We start from the raw sequence: 20,954 nt of genomic DNA on the forward strand, positions 1-20,954 counted from the left end.
TAGACTGGGGGAAACCGAGGTATGTGGAAGGTCATGCTGGAGCCTCAGGGATCTGGGAGCGAACGCCTCAGGCTGGGCTGGAGAGCCAGCTGCTGACAGAGGGGGCTTCATGGGCTGTTCAGGGAAAGCCTAGCACAACGCACACGCTGACGTCCCTGAGGGGACCCCTTAGGAGTGAGGCATGGTTGCAATCACACCATAGGTTTGATGCCTCATTTATTAGACAGCTGTGTGGTAAGGAAAACTGTTCTCTGGAAATGGGAGGAAGGAAAGAGGGGTGCCCCTGGAGAATATCCTGGTGGCCGCTGTCCCTGGGAGTGCTGCCTCGGAGGGCTGCACATTCGGCTTTCGGGCCCCCTTGCAGCATCTTGCCAGGATCACAAGACCCAGGAAGTCCCGACAAGGCCACGGCTCCCCTCCACTTTCCCACACGGAGCCTGAGAGTGTTGGGGTCCCCAGACGGCCCTTCTTGCTTTTCCCAGCTCATCTGCTCCCAGTCAGGAGGGAGAATGGTGGCTGCTTTTGAACTTCCTGACTCTGGTGGCTTGATAGTCACATACACGGCTTAAATCCCAGCCTGTGGGGGGCACAGAAAGGAAACTGGCTTCCCAGAGCCACTCTCTGCCAGCCCCCCCCCGCCCCGCCCCCTTCTCAGTAGCTCAGCAGGGAGCCTTGTGGCTGAGCTGTGCAGGGAGATCACCTTGGCTGATAGCCTTGGGTTTTGTTTTTTCCTTTCTTACTTCTTTTTCAGCAGGGCTGGCTGACGGGAGCTAGAGCGTGGAGTCTAGTGCGGTGATCTGATTCAATTCTGCCGAGAGGAGAGCGCGCCTCTGGGCTGTTGGGAAGGCAGCGGGCCCCTGGACAAGGCCCTGCTGGGCTCCCTGTGCACTGTCCTTGGCAAGAAGGTAAGTTGATCAGAGGTGAGTCTTCCCAGGGCACGAGAAAGGTGCTGGGCTCTGAGAGAAGGGCTTGGATTGTAGCTGCTCCTTTCCAGCTCTTCCTGCTCTGTGGTCAATAGGGCCAGCATCCCTCTGGACCCCAGCTCACCAGTGGGACCCCTGTTATTTCTCATCTGAACAGAAGGGCAGCTCAGGCCAGAAGGAACGAAGGCCAGCGTCACCTTCACGCCACTGATAAGACTGAGCTGCCTCCACTGGGTCAGACATGGGAGTGACCCTTTGGAAGCCCTTGATAATGCTTCTCTACATGGTTGTGCTAATCGATAATCCCTTAACAGGGGTACATCTTGCACTTGACAATCACTGCTTGGTGAATCTCGAAAGGCAAGTACACTTGTGGGAGGGAAATACGTTAATAACTTCATATTAGGGTACAAATGACCAGAATTAGGTCATTTCCTAAGAGTGGATAGGGTGGGGCTGGGGGGAGTGGGGTGCGTGCTTTGTGCCTGTGGGGGAGAACCCATGAGTGCGGATGACGGGCACAGAGAGGGGCCAAGGAGCACACCTTTGGGCAGGTGTGGGCCAAAGTCCATGGAGCACAGAGTCTGCACCACTCTGGCGATGGTTAGCTAGTGCCCACTTGTGGGGCCAAGGAGTTCATGCTGAGGTTTGCATCAAAATCAGTAAGCAAGGGGGCAGGACCGACCAGCAGGGAGGGCAGGCAGGCAGGTCCAAGGGGTTAGGGCCTGAAAGCATGCCCCTCTTTTGATGGCTCCTATTTTGGGTCTGATCTCTTTAGACTTACAGCAGTGACAGCACCCGCCCTCCCCTCCTGGGGGCATGGATGTGACTTCCCTGGGTTGCCCCTAGGAAGGGAGACCACAGGGCCTCCAGCAGGACCCAGTGTCCAGAGCACTTGTTTTATGCCAAATACCACAGTAAGAAGAAGACTAGCAGAGGCCCACGGGGGCCTGCGGGTCCTGGAGTTGCAGAGGTCTAACTGAGGAGTGTCAGTCACTGTGAGAAGGGTACCATCGAATGCTCTGGAAGCACTGTGGGAGGAGGGGCTTGTGAATTCTGCAGAGGCTGGGAGGTTTCCGGGAGGAGGTGGCACTTACGGGGCCTCGAAGGGGAGGGAAGTGGGTACCCTCAGCTAGGAAGCCAGCAGGTGCAGGGTGAGCCCCCAGGCCTGTGTTGATGTGCCCTGGGGAAGAGGCCGGGAATATCAGGAAGCAGAGACAGTTGCCATGGGAGGGGGACTCTGCAGGAGCCAGTCCCTTCCCTGCACCCTGTAAGTCCCAAACCAACTGGGAAAGGGACACACATGTTCCAAATGCATCCAAGAGCAGCTCTTTGACTAGAAAAGGTGCTTTTCGATGGTGAGTCGACCTGTGGCTGGGACCCTCCTCAATGAAACTGGCCCCTTGAGATGGCTCCCCTTGCCCTGCTCAGACTCTTGCACCCGCTGGGGGCACACAGCGGCCCCTCCCCACAGCCCCCGCCTCGCCCAGCCTGGCCTGATGACTGAATTGTTCAGGGAGGGAATGGAAGGAAGAAAGGAAAGAGGAGCCTGCCTTGTGGAGTGGTGCCGGCAAGACTCCTGGAGAGTGCTGGGCTCCGTTTCCTCCTTGGAGGTTCTTCCTGCAAAGGGCGGCGATTCCTGGGGGCACAGCCTTTGCTTGCCCACTCCCGGGGTTGCCCGGGTCATGCCTCCCCGCGGTGTGCGTGAGTGTGAGTGACGGAGCATGTGTGTGAGAGACTGAGTGTGTGCACGAGCACGAGAGAATGGGAGTGAGAGATGTAAGCGCATTAGTTTGTGTGAGTGAACATGTGTGCGTGTTGAAGAGAGTGAGCGCGAGTGTGTGCGCCTGTGCGTGCGTGAGGGTGAGAGAGCGAGAGACAGAGAATGCAGGGCCAGGGGGCAGGAGGATAGGAGGAGCGCCCTGCCCACTCGCCTGCTGGGCTTCAGAGCGCAGGCGCAGGTTCGGAGGCTCAGAGCGCAGGTGCAGGCGCAGGTGCAGGCGCAGGTGCGCAAGCTCAGGCGCGGGCTACCTCTCGAAGGGCAGGCGGGAGGCCATCTTGGGGGCTGTTTTTTCAAAGTCGCCGGGAAGATTTAAATCTCTGGGCTCAGAGAATCCGAGTCAAGGGCTTCCGATGGACTATAGCCAGAGCCCCAGGAGGAGCGGGAGGCATGAAAGGAGCGGCTTCTTTCTCTATAGAGTCCATCCTTAACTGTTGAGCTGGGCCACGTGCTGCAGAGACCCTTCCTGCCTGTTCCTCATACTTGTTGGCCCTGCATGTTCCCCTCTCTTCCCTGCAAGCAGCTCAGGGACTAGAGGTGTGAACAGGTGAGGCTCTGCCCTCAAACCCAAACCTTGGCAAAGATGGCTTCTCCAGTGTGATCCAAGAGGCTCACCTCTTTTTATGCACCTAAGGCTTGAGTGCTGAAAAAACAGCTCTTTCCTGAGTCCAATTTGTAGAAAGAAAGAACACAGAACAAAGTAGCAGAAGGGGAATTGCGTGGGTTTTGACATTTATGATTGTACCGGTGATTTATCCAAACAGTAGAAAGAAAAGTCTAAAGAACGCTAGTAATGGCTTCTTTTTTTAGTAGTTTTTCACCTGCATGCCTTATCTTTCCAACCAGAGGATAATGTTCAAGTAATAGAAACTTGATTCTTTTGTGTCTTCTGAATATAACCAAAAGCTGGCATAGCACTTGGGAATTTCTTGATAAAATGAGAAATATGTTTTAATTCATTTTTTTAGGGAGCCTATATCATCCATCTTTCTATCTGCTATCCTCTTGCAATCCAGCCAGCCAGGCTTGTGAGGTTCAGAGGGCTTCTCCGTGCTTCTCTCTCTACCTTTCAGCCTGACTTCTCCCACTTTCCATTCGGATGGAGGCCCTTTCTCCATGTGCAGGGACTGGATGGAGCTTTCCTTGCCTGGGGTAAAATGAGGCACAATCTACAGCAGGCTCCCTGCCAGCCAGCCCCAAATTGATAAAGGAGGGGACAGCTGTGTCCTGGCTCAAGTGAGATTCGGGGGCTCATGGAGCTGGTGCCCTTCAACACTGCATCTGACCACAGATGCCCAGCATTCTCCACCCAGGTCTCTGATCCTGGTTCCACGAGCTACCGTGGTCCTTGGGCAAACTACATGCCCTCTGCAAGCTTCATGCTCACGTGTGCACCGTGGGCACGATCCCTCAGGCCCCACCTGCTGCGCGGGGGGCTTTGGGGAGACCTGCCCCAGCCCTTCTCCTTACAGTCACAGTGTGGAAATGAAAAGTTAAAGGATGATCAGAATGCAGATAGGAATGGATGTGTGCACAACAAAGGCAAGGCTCAGCAGATCGGGGAAGATGAATTGGAAATAGGAAATCATTAACACTTTTGACAGACAATCCGATAGAAAAGGGGACAAAATATTCATATAGGCACCTCATAAGGAAGATATAAAGTGGCCGGTAAACAACTGAGAAGGTGTTCCACATCAGTCGTCATTAGGGAAATACTAACTAAAACCACAAGAAGATACCCCTACGTACCCACCAAAATGGTTAGCCTGATAAAGGCTGCCCATGCCAAGTGTTGGAGGGTATGGGGGCCGCGGGAACTCCCATACACTTCTCGGAGTATGAAGAGCAGCGACTTTGACAACTATTTGCCAAGCCCTGCTAAAAGCAACCATGCGCGGAACCGTGACTCACCAGCTCTATACTCCTAAGTACATACTCTGCAGAATGTAGGTATGTGTTTCGCCAAAGACGTTTGAAAGAACAGGCAGAGGGGAATTTTATATGATGTCCCCAGACTGAAGAGAGTGGACGGATTAAACAGGCGGTGGTGCATTCATACAAGGGACTATCTTAATAGCAATGAGAGCAGAGCGGCGGCAACCACACCCAACAATATGGGTGAATCCCACCAGCTAACGTTGACCCCAAAAGGCCATACATGTAAGAATACACATATCTGTACTGTGTGATTTCATTGGTTTAAAGTTCAGGAGCAGGGGGCACCTGGGTGGCTCCGTCGGTTGAGCGTCTGCCTTTGGCTTGGGTCATGATCCCAGAGTCGTGGAATCAAGCCCCGCGTTGGGCTCCCTGCTCAGTGGGGAGCCTGCTTCTCCCTCTATTCCTCCCCCCTGCTTGTGCTATCTCTGTCTCTCCGTCTCTCCCTCTCTGTCAAAAAAACACTTTGGAAGCAGACACAACTGAGTTGTGATTTTAGAAGTTAGGACAGTGGTTACGCTGGAGGGGAGACAGAGGTGGGAGGGCACGAAGGCGAGCTTCCGGGGGGCTGGGGAGCTGTGTTTCCCAATCTGGGTGCTGATCCCATGGATGTGTTCACTTCGTGGAAATTGTCAAGCTGTACTTTTATGATTTGTGCACACTTTTGCATGTACGTGTTGGGATTTTTAAATGGTGCACATTCTTTGACGGTCCTCCTCTCGAGAGGCGGGAGCTGTGTCCCTTTCTCTTGATTCTGGGTGGGCTTGTGACTCACTTGTAACCGATGGGAGGTGGTGGAAGGGATGAGGCCAGATCAGAAAAGGTGTTTTGGAATAGAGCGTATTGATAGAAACACTGAGGTGCAGCGAGGCCGACAGTTTGGGAGGTGATTGCCATTGATAAGTGTAGCTTGTTCCTCATAGATCCGGAGCGAAGGGGGCAGGCCACATTGCAGGGGCCACACGGGGGGCGGGGGGGCGGGGGGGAGTACCAGGGTCAGTCGGGAGACAGAGGGAGGCAGAAAGTGGGCAAGAACTGTCACTGTGGTTTCTGTAGGAAAAAAACCACGTGAGACAGGGAAGGCAGACTTACGATGGGTTACTTTGAATCTTCCAGGTGGCTCTGGGACACTGGGGCTGCCCCGTGTTGCCCGGCACCTGGCTCTGTGGGTGACTAGGGCAGGTGGGCAGGTGCAGAGCGGCCCTGAGCCTGAGAGCCCCATAAAAGAGGCAGCTGGTGTGGGACCCTGGATTGGTTGGTTTGGTTTGAATAGCACACACAAGGACTCAGCTGACCCAGGAAGAGGCAGCCCAGCAGGGTCCGCAAGCCCCACCATAGGAAAGTGTCAGAATACAGAAAATGACAGAACTTCTACCTAAGTGTCTGGTAGGTAACACTTTCCTTTCAAGCCTGGAGCTGCTGGGAAAGAAACCAAGTTACGTCCGGGCTGCTAGGCTGTGAGGAAGACTCACGAGGAGCCCAAGTGCGGGTTCTTCCGTTGACACCCCTGGATGAGGTTCCAGCCAAAAGCCAGCCCCAATTGCCACTCATCTGAGTGAGGTCCCCCCAGATGGTCCTAGCCTCTGCCAGCTGCTGACCTTTCCCAGTGGAGGCTCCCCACACCAAGGAGCAGAGAAAAGCCATTCCTACTGCGTTCCGGTCAAAACCTGCGTGTGAACATAATACAGTGTGTTTTCAGCTGCTGCATTTTGGGGGGTAATTTGTTACCCAGCAGTAGTACCTGGAATACCAAGTTACACTTCAGCGAAAAGTCTGCTCAAGAAGAGAGACCTTTTTCATGTGTATGTTGCTTCAGCACATTAGTATTAGTACAGAGGCAATATTACATTTTCTTTTGTATGTGTGTGTGTGTGTCCCCAAGGACCTCAGTGACACGGCCTCCAGCACGGCTGACCCAAGCAGACTCCTGCCTTCCTCACCCCCCCCCCCCTGGGCAGTCAGCATGACCCTCTCTGTTCTCTCCAGCCCCTTTTGGTCTTCGGCGCCCTGGGAAACGTCCTCGCCCTGTGCCTGGCCTGTCACAGGGCAAGAAGATCAACTCAAAGGGGTCCCCCTGGCCCGCCCGGCAGTGCCTGACCTCCTGCTCTCCCTGGCCCTGCCCGGAAGGGTCACCTGTCACGTGCTGGACTACAGCTGGCCTCTCGGTGAAGGACTCTGCAGGCTGACGGTGCTCCTTCTCTCACACCTACGGGGGTCTGCCTCAGGGCGTGTGTGAGCCCGGACCGCCACCTGGCTGTGGTCGGCGCCCACCAGCGCCCACGGCTCCGCAAGGCCAGCCGGGCGCGGCTCGTCTGTGTGGCTCCCCGGGCCTTGGCCCTGCCGCAGACGGCGCCCCTGCGCTTCCTCCCCATGACCAAGTGGGTGGCGGGCACGCTGACCTGCATGGAGTATGACAGCGTCGAGGGAATCCCCAGGCTGCCCCACGGGGTCCTGGCGGCCTGTGCTTCTGTGGGCCGGTGGGGATCATACTATTTTGTTACCTGAAGATCACCTTGAAGCTGTGCGGGACAGCCCGGAGAGCCTGCCTGCTCACCCTGGTGGCCCTGGTGGCCGTGGTGGCAGTGGTTGTCGGCTTCAGCCCCTACCACCTCAACATCAGCCGGTTCATGCTGAGAGAGACGCTCCGCCCGCCGTCCTGCCCGGAGCAGGGGGCTTTCAGGCTGTCCCTTCAGCTCACCGTGCCCCTCATGAACGCGAACTGGCATTGACCCCATCACTTATGTCTTCGCATCGACACGGTACAGGAGATGGCTCCTCGGCATTTTAAAACTCGGGGCGTCTGCATCCTCCTCCTGCCAGGGAAGGGCTTCCTCGGAAACGCCGAGTCATCAACCAGCCTGGAGCCTTAGTGCCCTTGGAAGGGAATGAGGTCTGATAGGTCATGGGCTTTAAGACTGTATCTCCAGTGAGGGGTCCAGGATTGGAGTCTGAGGCGTAGAGTAATTTGAGGGGTGGGTTCTTGAAGAAAAAGAGTATAAAGACAAAATTAGGTGCAGAGTCTTGGATGGTGAGGGGCCCCGAAGCTTGAGCTTGCTAGCTTCACGACGAAGCACTTCTAATGTATCACAATAAATACTACGGGAGCTCCCCGGCCTCTGAAGGGGTTTGTGCTGTTTCTTTCTGGAAAAAGAGAATTTGCCTAGTAAAGGCTGAAAAGACCAAAAGAACCAGGTTTCAAGTTTGGGGAGGCAAAAATGTTGTAAAGGGCAAAAGACCCTTCCCTCCGAGAAAAAGTCTGTAGAAGCTCGAAGTTAACATTTACAAAAATGCCAAGGTTTTCCTGCAACGGTCAGAAAACACTGGGGACGCACCCCAGTTCCAAACCTCGAGGTGGGGGCCAGAGAGGGAGTGATGGCAGGGGGTGGGGAGGCCCACTTCTGCAGAGCCCACCTCCCCCAGTCACCTGTGCACCAACCCAGCACTTATCAAAGGGCATGGCCGTGGCAGGAGGGGGCCTGGCCAGCCAGCAGGGTGGTGAGGCGCAGACCAGAGCCACCTGGTAGCCGGAAGGCCTCCTCCTTGGAGAAGCGCCAGGCACGCAGGGCTGCGCAGACCTGTCTGACTCCGGACATTACAAATCCTTCTTCCCATTCTCTCCAGCGCTTCTCATAACCTGTCCACCCTGCACGCCAGGCGTCTCAGCTCCAAAGCTGGTCGGTCGGTTTGCTAGAGCCCATGGGAGCAGGAAGGACAAGTCACAAACAGAGGGCATTTGGGAATAAAACAGGATCAGGAAAGAGGACCAGGGTTGTGAGATCGGGGCGGAAGCGACAACATGGGGGGGGGGGCGGGGGGAGACGGAACCGAGCGGAGCGGCACCTTTGGTTTGCAACACCAGCCACAGATGGACAGGGGTGGCTTGCTTTTCAGACGTGGTGCTGATGCGTGTGATTTACGAAGAGGGACATCTGGGTTCTGAGGGCTGAACTTGCCAGGGACGCTCCAAGGCTGGGCTTCGAGTGTGGAATCCTGAGCTCAGGGAGCCAGGAGGGAAAGGTGTCCCGCTGAGGACTCACGGCCACGCCTGAGCCTCATTTTCCTGTCTATAACCACTGGGACTGTGGTACATGTCACATGGGGTTACTGTTGGCATGGGGGGAGGTCCACGAATCAACACATGTGTCAGTCCTTTAAAACTAAAGGAATGATTTAAAATGAAAACGGACTGTGGTCACTGAAGTTTTCTAAGTGGGCCAGCACAACTCATCTCGTGGGGATATACATCTCATTTTTACTGGGACTAGAAGGTTCCAAAGCCCAAGCCACATCCTAGCCCCTAGGGCAGTGGTTCTCCAAGTGTGGTCTCTGGACAGGCATCACCTCGAGAATTATTAGAAATGTATGTTCTCGGGGTGCCCGGGTGACTCAGTCAGTTGTGTCTGACTCTCGATTTCGGCTCCAGTCATGATCTCAGGGTCATGAGATCAAGCCCCGAGTCAGGCGGGGCTCAGTGGGGAGCCTGCTTCTTCCTCTCCCTCTGCCTCCCCAATCCCCAACCAGTTCATGCACATACGCACTCTCTCTCTCAAACAAAGAAATAAATCTTAAAAAAAAAAAAAAAAGGAATGCATATTCTTGGGCCCCACCCCAGACCTGCTGAACCAGCCCCCTCTGCCGCAGGGGCCCAGCACTCTCTGTTTGAACAAGGCCTCTGGGCAATCCTATTGCTTGCTCAAGTGTGAGAACCTCTGTCCCCCCCAGGAGACTGTGGGCAGCTTCTCTCTTACCCACGGTTACAAAGGACCATCAACTGGGTAGATTAAAACAGAAACTTATCTTTGCACATTTCTAGAGGCTAAAAGTCCAAAATCAAGGTGTTGATAGGGCTGGTTCCTTCTGGAGCCATGAGGGAGACTCTGTTCCAGCCTCTCCCCCGCTGCTGGGGGTTTGCTGGCGATCTTTGGGGTTCCTTAGCTTATAAAGCATCACCTGATCTCTGCCTCCACGTTCACGTGGCATTTCTGGTGTGTCTCTGTCTTCACATGGCATCTTCTTCTTTTCACCAGCCATCTTGAATCAGGCCCACCTTAATGACCCCGTCTTAATTTAATCACACCTGTAAAGAACCTGCTTTCAATTACAGTCACGTTCACAGGTACTGGGATTTGGGACTTCTTCCTATCTTGTGGGGGCGGACAAAATTCAACCTATATCACCCACCCATTTTGGACACCCCTGTTTCCCGACTCTTCTGCGTCCCTCTCCATCCCTCAACTCTCCCCAGCTCTGAACCCCTACACTGCCTCAGAGCCCCACTGTGAAGGTGAGGCTTGGAGGAAGGGATAAGAGGGGGTCGGTCTGTTTTAAACCCTCGTTGGTTAAAAAGAAGTTTAACAGTGATGGTTTATTTCCTGGGCCCTATCGAAATAACCCCACGTCACAACAGAAGCCTCAGAGTGATCCTCACCCTTCCTGTGGGAGATCAGTCCAGAGGATGCTATGCGGCCCAGGGCAGCCCTGTAGGTCGGGGCTCTGTGATGAAGTCCCCGAGACCCATTCCCTGGGGGTGATCAAAGGGTCCCCAACCAGCAGAGGTGTGCAGGGCATTCTACCACTGGGTGGAGGGTTTCATGACGACTTCTAGGAATCCTAATCCCTTGACATTTTAAGGGGGAAGAGCCGAGAGTTTCAGAAATCAAGCTGGTAGACACTCAAATGTTCCTACGGGCTCTCGGCTTTCTCCAGAAAGCACATTTTCACTGAGAATCACATTTCCTTGGCATTGCTGCACACCACAAGTCAACCACTGTCCAGCTTTCACTACAGTTTTCTTTCTCACTTCACCAAGTGACTGCGTAGGGACAGGCCCAGAGACTGAGAAGCTCCTCTGGCGTGTGAGGCCTGCGGGCAGCAGGCCCAGGGCCGGGTCGTGTCACCCTCACAGACCCCAACCCTGCGGCGCACGGGTCAGATCACACCTCAGGCCACATGATCCCTCATGACATGGAGGTCCTGGTTCCTCTGTAATTGTTGAAATCTTGAAAGTCTTGGGGCGCCTGGGTGGATCCGTCGGTTAAGGCTCCAACTCTCGATTTCAGCTCCAGCGATGATCTCGGGGTTGTTTCTCTCCTTCTCCTTCTGCCCCTCCCTGCCCTTTACCCTCTCTCCCTCAAATCAATCAATCAATCAATCAATCAATCAATCCTTTGAAAAAAATCTTGAAAGTCTTGTTTTCTAATGCCAAAGGTCGACACCACATTTCTTGGCCCACATTCTTTGATTCCAAGAAGCCCAGCACGTGTTTGTAGCCCGGCAATGGGATAGGCAGTGGGAGGTGGTCTGTCCTAGGGGAAACGAGGAACCTTCTGTGTGTTTGCTAATGCCTGATATTATTCCTTTTGGGAGGTTGCACAGAAGGGGTAAAGAGCTAGAAACTTTGCCAGCAATTCAGTCCCAGTTGCAGCGGCCCCTGGCTGAGAGCTTATGCTAAGGATATAATAGAAAACATGTTTGTGAGGCCCGCGGGCTTTAGCGTGGACGGCAGAGCACCAGCAGTTGGGAACGCCCGTCTTGCTCGGGGTGGAACGCCGCCCTCCCCGAAACCGGCTCCGAGGAGCGGCCGGGAGTGCCTGGTCTGCTTAGTGCAGAAGCTGCCCCATCCGAAACCTGATTGCTCCTGACCGTAGCCCCCGGGGTCCATAGAAACATGTTTAAGAATAGGCTTCGCTTGCTTAACGTCACATCGTTGACTCCCGTGACCTTCACCGTGCTGCACTACCAGTCACTGAAGACTTCCTGAGAAATCATGAACTTCGAAGGACTGCGCTCATTCACCCACAATGTGGTACAGACCACGAGACTCCCTTTGATTACCCTTGATTGTCTTTGATTGTTTATCGCCAATAAATACGCAAGGCTGTAGCTGCTCGGGCGATTGCACTCTTTGCGGTTGTGCCCTGGTCCCCGTTTCTTTCACAGCTAACCTGTCTGTGGCTCATCCTTCTTCGAATTGCCTAGCTCCGCGGCACCCAGTAAACACCCAGCTGCTGAATCCACGAGGGATGGTTGTCCCAACCGTGGGAGGCGTCTCAGAGAGACGATGGAGAGGCTGGGGAAGGGCAGGCTGGGGACACCCCACTCCTGCAGGAATTCTCCATTTTGTCTCTGGGCCACTACTCCTCTTCATCAATTAGTACACGTGTCAAGCGTTATCTAGGCTCTGGGGACGCAGGGGGGAGAAATGGAGACACAGCCCGTAAACCTCATAGTGTGTGACACACAGGGCGTCCGACAATGACAGGAGCATGTGTTCAGTGTCACGTGGAGACTGTTATAGACTATGGGAGAAGAGCCTGGGGAGGCGGTCTGGGAGGGCTCCCAGGGTTGGGGTTGGAAGACTGGATTGACGGCAGGGTCATTCCCGATAGCAAATATGGGATAAGATGTAGTTTGGGGGTGGGAGGAGGTGGGCAGGCATGAAGGTGTCCAGTATGAAGCAGGACATATGAGGCCTGAAGCCAAGGAGAGAGATTTAGGGGGAGGGTACCGATTTGGGAGGGAGGACATTCCCAAGGACGACATTCCCAGAGAGGGTTGAGGGAGCCTGTTGTGCAGTGTCGGCTTTATTATATTATTCAGGCTGGGTGGGGCTACCAGACCAGGAGACGCTTGCCATTGAAAAGTTAGTTGCTTACAGTTCCCAAGAAGAGGGGGCACCCACACCCAGAAGCACCAGGTGGGTCAGCAGTCAGAGGGAGCGACGGGAAACGTAGCAGGAGCCTCCCTGGGGTTTCCACAGGAAAGGCAAGGCACAGTAAGCAGACTTGGGCCAGGCTAGCTTGAAGCCTCTCACTGGGCTCTGGGGTCCAGGAGCCGGCTCCCGGGGCCTGTTCCAGAGTCCTGGCGTGATCAGGGCAGGGGGATGTGCCAGCCCGATAAAGGTGGGCTCTGGACTAGTTGGTTTGCATTTGAAAAGTGCACTCCTGAGAGTTTTTATCGTCAGCAGGAACTGGTTAACCCTGGGAGGGGCGGTCCCTCCAGCTCAGCAAGGACCTGGACGCCAATGTGCGAAATGCGGGAAATACAGAGGCCTAGCAAAGCCCCATGAGGAACACCCACAGTGGGAGAGGGGGGCAGCTGAGAAATCCACAGGGGAGACTGAGAAGTGGCGGGAAAACCAGGGCGATGTTACAAAAGCCGAGGGAGGTGAGGGAACAAGGAGGAAGTGACTAGCAGCCTAAGGAGGGGCCTTGCATCTGGCAAAACACTGGCCAGGGAGGACGGAAGCCAGACGTCAGCAAGCTGAGGAGACAGGGTCAGCAGATGTCCAAACATGTCTCAAGAGATTGATCTTTAAGGATGAATCAGAAGAGGGGAAGGAAGGAGACAAATGGAGAAGACTCTCTGGTGAAGTACACTGTTTCATTTTATTTATTTATTTTTAAAGTAGGCTCCTCACCCAGCGTGGAGCCCAACGTGGGGCTTGAACTCACAACCCTGAGATCAAGACCTGAGCTGAAATCAAGCGTCATATACCTAACTGATGGAGTCACCCAGGCGCCCTGAAGTTCGCCATTTTAAAATAAAACTGTTTTTTAAGAGGAGAGAAGGACAGGAGATTCAGAGGCACGTGCACAGATGGACAGGTTCCTAGGTTCATGGGAACGTTTCTTGACTAAGGTCAGCCAGGGCAGTCACAGGAAATTATATATGTCAGAATCTTTAGTATTCATTTTCAAAATCAGATGATAGACTATTATTAGTATCATAATACATGAAGACTATTCCGCAAACACCCTATTGAATGGTTTAGGAAGCAGGCCCACATTGTCATGGCGCCCTTGGCCCCCACCCCTCAAGGCGGACGAAACGGGGCAGGAGGTGCTCTCTGGGGCAAGAAGGCTGCCCCCAGGCACACAGCTGACGGGGTCTGCAGGTCATGCCTGGAGAGCTGGTGTCTCTCACATACCTGGCTGCCTCTCCAGCGTATTCCTTGGCCCAGTTACCCCTGGGCTGGGAAGTGATGGCGGCCCTAGTTGCCCGTCTCAGAGGTCAGTCCGCAGCAGAAGCGTCCTTCATTCTGTCCTCAAGGGATTTGTTACGGGATGCTTTGTGTCCCACCAAAATTCATGTGGAGTCCTAACCCCCAGTACCTCTGAACGGCACTGCCTTTGGAGACAGGCTTTAAAATGAGGTCGTTGCATGGGTCCTCATCCAGTAGACGGGTGTCCTTCTAAGGAGAGATTGGGACCCACGAACACACAGAAGCAAGACCACGTGAAGACACAGATGGTGGCCGGCCACCTTCAAGCCAAGGCCTCAGAAGAAACCCCTCTTGTCCACCTCTTGGTCTCAGACTCCCAGCCTCCAGAATGCTGAGGAAATAAACCTCTGTTGTTGAGCCTGTGGTTGTGTCTTCTAGGGCGGGTGACAGGCGGGCGGCTGGAGCTGTGGGCGGAGCAGGTGTGCCCCGGTGTTCCGGGCCCACGGTCCCACACACGGTACAGTTTCGCTATGCTTTTTCACCCTAGGTCAAGTCGCTGACCCAAATTTATCGAGGTGCTTTCATGTAAAGCCCCCACGCATCCTACGGCCTGAAGATGATTTTTCCGTCTTGCTGACTGCCCTCCTGTGTCAAACACTTCTGCAGAATCTGCTAATCTTATCTCTTGTTTTATCCCAGGGCTCATCTTTCCTATTCACAGAGGGTTCTGGTATGTGTGTGGGGATGTGACTGAGAAGGGGAACAGTAACCACAGTCCTCCCGTAGCCTCTGATGTCACCTCCCCGGGCACAGCCGGTGGAACCAGCCAGCTCGGACGGTGGAGGAGGGGACAGGTCAAGTACCTGAACAGGTCAACACCTTCCTTGGGAAGCGCTGTCTTGAGAGCTCTGCCTGTCACCCGCAGCCCTTGGGAGCATGCCCATCACAGGCAGGTGGGGACGAAGGGGACGCTTCCGACGGGGCCCTCACAAGAGGTGGGGTCCAGGCCTGCTGGGCCCCAAGCAGCCTCAGTGAGTCACGGGCGGCAGAACCTGGTTTCTGGAACCTGGTTTCATGTGCCCACGGAGGATATTAGTCAAGGCGATCGCTGACGTGCCTCCAGCTCTGAGGGCTGTGTGATTTCTGCGTGCCAGACTTAAGGCTGGTAAGTGAAGCCCCATTTTCCGTGAGCGTGTGGGTTTTGCCATGTATCTGCCTTAGTATATCTTCAGCGGCTTTTCTCTGGGTTCCATGGGGGTGGCTTGACTTTGGTTGCCTGTTGGGGTCTGGCTGGTGTCCACTCCCTCATGGAGAAGAACAGGGGCTGGTGCGGGGCCTGGCGCCCACCACGCTGGGGACTGAGACCCGAGAAGAGAGGGGCAGAGCCGGGGAAGCAAGACAGGGATAGGGGCTCAGCGGCTAACAAGTCAGCTACTGTGTGGCCCCCAGGGGAGTTCTCCCCTCTAGCTCCCCTGTCCCGGTGTGAAGCAGGGCAGCTGGGAGACCAGGCGCCCTTGGAGTTCCTGGCGTGCTGCTCCCCATTTCTCAAACTCAGTGAGCTCAGAGGTGGGGGGTATCTAAGAAGCAGAATAAGAAATTGAGGGGCAGAGGCCCCTCAATGTCCTTAATGCTGCCCTTTGGGGGACCCCTTTGGTGAGTCTCCCAATCCGAATGACTCTCTGCACTCTTCTGGGCGCTTGTAGCTTCCCCACTTAGCTAGCTCAGGACAGTGCGGGCTGAGGGTCCCCCGCACCGCACGCGAACTGGTGCCGGTTGGCCTCTCCTCACCCCGTGTTCTTCTGTCCCCACCAGTGGCGTGCCGCGTTCCCCAGAGAGACAGCTGCCTTTGTTCCCAAAGCTTCTCATGTCAGTTGGTAGTGGAATCAAATAATTTAAGTAATTCTTGTGTAAACTGATGAAGTACAGAGGTGAAAAGAAGGAGCTGTTTTTATAAGAGCTACGTGGAGAGCTTTAGAAAGTTTGGTGGAGGCAAATTGCTGACGAAACCAAACAGGCTGTCGGAATAGGTGTGAGTGTGACAGTTATGTTAGAAAAATGTAAAAATCCGGGATGAAATGCGCTCTGATTGCGTCGCCGAGTTCGTGCTAGCTGTGGTAGAGACCCAAACTGGGACTCGTAAGCAGTGCAGTACGGGCGTGGAGGATGAGAGATACAGTTTCTAATCAGTACAACCATAGACAGGGGTTGTTTTTTTTAATTTCAATTTTTTAATTTTTTATTTTTGTGAGAGAGAGCAAGAGAGCGTGTGCATGTACTGGGGGAGGGGCAGAGAGAGAGAAGCAGGCTCCCCGCTGAGCAGGGAGCTCAATGCAGGACTCGATCCCAGGACCCCCCCCCCATCATGACCTGAGCCAACGACAGACGCTTAACCAACCGAACCACCCAGGCGCCCCGTACAACTATAATTAAAAAAAAAAAAGTCCTTAGCTACATCAATACCAGAAGATTGGTGAATTAATTACATTGACATGCTTTAACGTAAAATATTTAATCTGTGGGTGCTACAGACATATACGTGTATATTCCCATATAGGTTCCGCCGTTCACTCCACGTTCCGGTTTACAGAGTAACTACCAGTCCCCAGCTTAAGACGGGAGCGCTTCTGGCCTGTGCCATTTGTATTAAAAATGGTGGCCGTTCCCATTAGAGGGTAGAAATTTCATTTTCTTTCATTCCATTTCATTTATTTTGTGTGTGTGTAAATTAAACAATATATTCATTTTTTAAAAAGATTTTAAGTAATCTCTATATCCAGCATGGGGCTCAAACTTAACACCCCTGAGATCAAGAGCCTTGTGCTCAACCAACTGAGCCACCAGGCATCCCTAGAGACTGGGGGTTAATCCTGCGAACTCACTCTCACTCGCCGTCATTTGATGCCTGGGGCATGGGAGGGAAGCTTGGGTGGAGCTCGTAGCACAGCCCTTGCTCCGCGGGGGGGGGGGGGGGGGGGGGAGGGGGCTGAGGAGGGTTCTTTTAGCCCTTGGTGCTTGGAGGCCCCCAGCAGAAACTCACCTGCATTCGGAGAGTCTCTGGTCAGCGGTCAGGTGCACAGGAACAGGCTAGCGGTCAGGTGCTGGGCCTGTGGGAAATGCTGGCTCCCGATCTGTCAGGGGCTGGCTACCGGCCCCGGCCCCAGACGCCGGCAGGCCCCGGAACCAGCCCCTCCGGTAGGCCCGGCAGATAGATCTGTAGCCGGCACCTCCTGAGGCAGATGCTCTGGACCCCGTGCGCCTGGGCGGGGAGAGCACGTGAGGACTGGGTGGGTTAATTTCCACCCAAAGCACACGTGCAGGCCAGATATCACCATCCGGCCGGAGTCTGGGTCTGCGGCTCTTTGAGGGTATCTGCCAGCTTTGGACAGGAGGGCTAAGGTTTGGGACCACGCAGGAATCTCCAGAAAGCATCGGAATCCGAGGGTGAGTCCTGAGGAAATGCTGTGCTCTGCCCCCCGCCCCCCTCGCCCCAGCAACGGCCGGGCCAGAAGGGTCTCCACGCAGAGGAAGGGGGTGGTATGAGAAGTTCCCCTGGGTTCTCACACCTGTAGGCTGCAGTCACATTCCACCGGTGGGGCCCTGGGGTGCTCCAATGTCGGGGGTGCGCTAAGCCTCCGGGTCTGAACTTCTGGAAGAAGTCTGCAAGCCCTTAAGAGGGATGCAAGATTTCTTTGGAGGCTTTCAGCTTTTTATTGAAAACTTCCTAATACAAAGCCGTACACAGAGCATCTATGTAAGAGATTAGAAACGGCAGCAAAACAGACCCTCTGCATGCCCCAAGCCCTCTCTACATCCTTCCTCGGCCTCAGAATAATTATATCCTCAAATTGGTTTTTATCATTTTGGAGTGCTTTTGAACTATGAATGTAGAAAGTTCACCAATATTTAAGATGGTCCCTCCTGCCGACAATCAGGACTAAGAGGCTGGGCAGGCACGTGGTTTACGTGTTGCTCTGTTCACATTCAGGCCGTCTCTTCCCAGATGGACGGAGGGTCGGCCACGGCGCGCCCACTCTGCCCAGTGGGCAGGCTCTTCCAGGGATTTGCCTGACTTTACAAAGTAAGTTCATTCCCGCCTTCGAACAACAGGTCCACACGGCCACAGGAGACGCGGACATCACATTCATCTTTGTACAGATTTAAACACACCACGGCCCCCACCTGCTAAGGAGGCAACACAGCCGCCACAGGCTTTGGCGTGCAAAGACTTCGCCTATTCTGGAAAGACCTCTGGGACCCTCGCAGCTTTATGCATATGCAAGACTGAGGTTAGCGCATAGGGACAGAACTAAGGGCTTTACAAAATCTGCACAGACGGTGCTAGGCCGGGGAGTTTTAGATACAATGCAGTGCTCCTGGCGAACATCATTACATAATCTCACAGTAAAGCCTCCATACGGACAGCTGTTAAGACAGCAAAAGAGCAAAACTGATCAGGTTTCCCCTGTGAATAAATGTAAGACAGGAAAGTCAGCCAACCGGGCTTGGGGGCTGGCTTCCCCCACCGGGGGGCACAGCACATCTCTGAAGGGGCAGGGGGACCAGAAGAGGAGCAAGGAGCTGGGACTCCCCTCTCCCATCACAACACAGGCCCTCACCCTTGTGTATGTACCCTGCCCCCTCCTGATACCTCCTTCCCTTTACGGCCTCGCCTAGCGAGAGATCCCCTGACACCCGCCATCTCTGCACTTCGCCGAGGTGCTAAATGCAGAATAAGGCTCTAGGGGCCAGCACCCCCGGGAACACACAGCCTCTTGTAAAGATCCCAAAGGCATTAACCCAGTCTGCGGCTTGGGTTCCACCTGCCACCTTTGAAGACGGGGCTTGTCCTCAATGCGAGTTTAACCTCAGGGGGAGACATTGCATCGCCCCTACCAACGCTCTTGGAAGGTTGCAGGGACTGCATCCTGAACTTGTGCCATGTGAGGAGAGCACCTGTGGCTCCGCAGAAGGTCGTGGGCATGGGGGAGAGCTGAGTGGAGGAGAGCTGGGTGGGGGAGAGGTAGGTGGGGGAGAGGTAGGTGGGGAAGAGCTGGGTGGGGGAGAGGGCCACCCCCAGGCTGCCAGTCCCTGGACACCCACCCTTGTCCTCCCACAAGTACAAGAATGCCTGGGGGACCCTGGGTGGGGTAGAGCTGGGTGGGAGAGAGGTAGGTGGGGGAGAGCTGGGTGGGGGAGAGCCGGGTGGGGGAGAGGGCCACCCCCAGGCTGCCAGTCCCTGGACACCCACTCTTGTCCTCCCACAAGTACAAGAATGCCTGGGGGAACTTGGGTGGGGGAGAGCTGGGTGGGGGAGAGGTAGGTGGGGGAGAGCTGGGTGGACGCACTTTCAGCATGTGCTACAGTTTGGAAGGACAACTCCGGCACCATGGAGGAATCCTGGCCTCAGGCAATGAGAGGGCTCTTCCTCATCTGCAGACGTTTGCCCTTTCTGTGCAGACAGCAGGGCAGCAGGACCAGGAGAGGAGCTCAGGGGGGCCTGCGGCCTGGTCACTGCTGAGGGGAGCAGGGTAGGACTCAGGCAATCAGGACGGATCCGAGGGGACAGTCTGGAGGTTGAGTAGAAGGACCTTTCCTTCTCTCCTCCAGCGGCCCCAGCAGGTTGCCAGGAGGCTGAATTCCCCAGTAGGATGCCAGAGCCTGGGGCTAAAGCAGCCAAGGGAGAGATGCTGACTTTTGGGGGGGCGGGTGGCCCAATGCCAGGGGCTGCCCTGGGAAGGGGCTGAGGGCTGGAGCACAGGCTTGGCCCGCAGGACAGGAAGGCTGCTTTTAGCCTCAAGCCCGTGCTGCCCCTGTCCCTGCTCCGGGAGCTTTCTGACCCTACCTCCTCACCTGTAAAATGTGAGCTCGGAACAGATGAATGCTTCCTTCCAGTACGACCATCCTAGGAGCCCGGGAACTGCCTGAAGTTAAGATGCCACACTCTGGGCAAGGATCAGCTTTGCTTGTGGAAGCCTTGTCAGGGGGGTGCTAACACATCTGGGTGAAGTCAGACCAAGTGGGGTTAGTACACGCCTGGGCGCAGACGGTGGGGGGGTTCTCTTCACGGTGAACTACTGGAGGTTACTGGGTCACCCTGCAAACTGTTCGTTGCTTCTCTTTTTGCAGAAGCCAAGCGGAGGCCCTGAGATATCTGGGTCTGGCCACTGGGGGACACCCCCCTGCCCGGCCCTGGAGCAATCCCAGGGTCAGGCAGACATTCTTGTACTTGTGGGAGGACAAGGGTGGGTGTCCGGGGACTGGCAGCCTGGGGGTAGCCTCCACGTCAGCCCCCAGGGCTGCTCAGAACACAAAGGGCACAGGTGTGGGTCAGCCTGAAGGCACTAGGAGGGGCGGTGCACTGGAGTTCATTTCTGGGACCGCCTGAATTTCCGTCTAAATATCTCAGGGCTCTGGAATTCCCACGCATCCGTCCGGGGCTCGGCAGACCAAAATATTGCAGGGAATAAATGCGAGGGGCCGATACAGAGTCTTTGTGTTTCACAAGCCTTTATCCTCTCTCCTCGAGCTCCCAGACCCACCTTGGACCCCTCATCCTCACTTCCTTCTTTATTAAGAAGCCAGAAACTACCACTTGAACTTCAACTTCGCTCCAAGTTTACGACTCGCCTAGCTTCCTTCCTTGTCTCCTTTCTCTGGTTCTGGAGGAGAGAACGTCCTTCCTGGTTCCCAAGGCCAACCCCTCCTCACTGTCCTGATCACACCCTTTCTGGGCCTAGAGCTCAGGGTCTCTCATCACCAGCTTGGTTGCCTTGACCTACAGACTGACCCAGGAACAGTCCCCCTGTCCCCTTCCTTCCCCACATTTCCTGGACCAGGGCACACAGCCGACCCCTGCTCTCCTTCCTATCCTATGTTCCGGCTCTTGTCCTCCCAAACCTGCCATTGCTGAGCTGACACTACCTCTCCCCCTGCCCTTGTCCTGTAGCATCAGCATCCTGACCCCCTCCTAGATATTCTCACCTCCTCTTCATTCCCCTCCTCCACTAGAAATGCTGGAAATTAAGCCTCTTCTTTCCTGTCTCCATATTCTGTCACCTACGTTCCTCTGTGATCCCCACAGCAGGACTCCCAATCTAGGTGTCTAATTCCTGCCTCTTTTCAGATCCATTTCCCCCTCTGGTGATCACTCCCCCCAGCACCCCCATATCCCACCTCCCCTAGACCCAAACCAGGTGCACCCCTCCCCCAACCTCTGCCTGAAATCCCACCTCTGTCCTGTCGAGGTACCACCACTTGGCCATTGGGGCTTCTCCGTCAGATACAACCATAGCCAGCAGGTTAGCAAATTCACATGATTCCGTGTAAGACGGCATTTTCAGAGCTAAAACCGTAGCCTGAGCCAGAAAGC

Source organism: Ursus americanus, chromosome 10, assembly GCF_024610735.1.
Source record: "Ursus americanus isolate L20-20 chromosome 10, mUrsAme1.1.p, whole genome shotgun sequence".
Lineage (NCBI taxonomy): Eukaryota > Metazoa > Chordata > Mammalia > Carnivora > Ursidae > Ursus > Ursus americanus.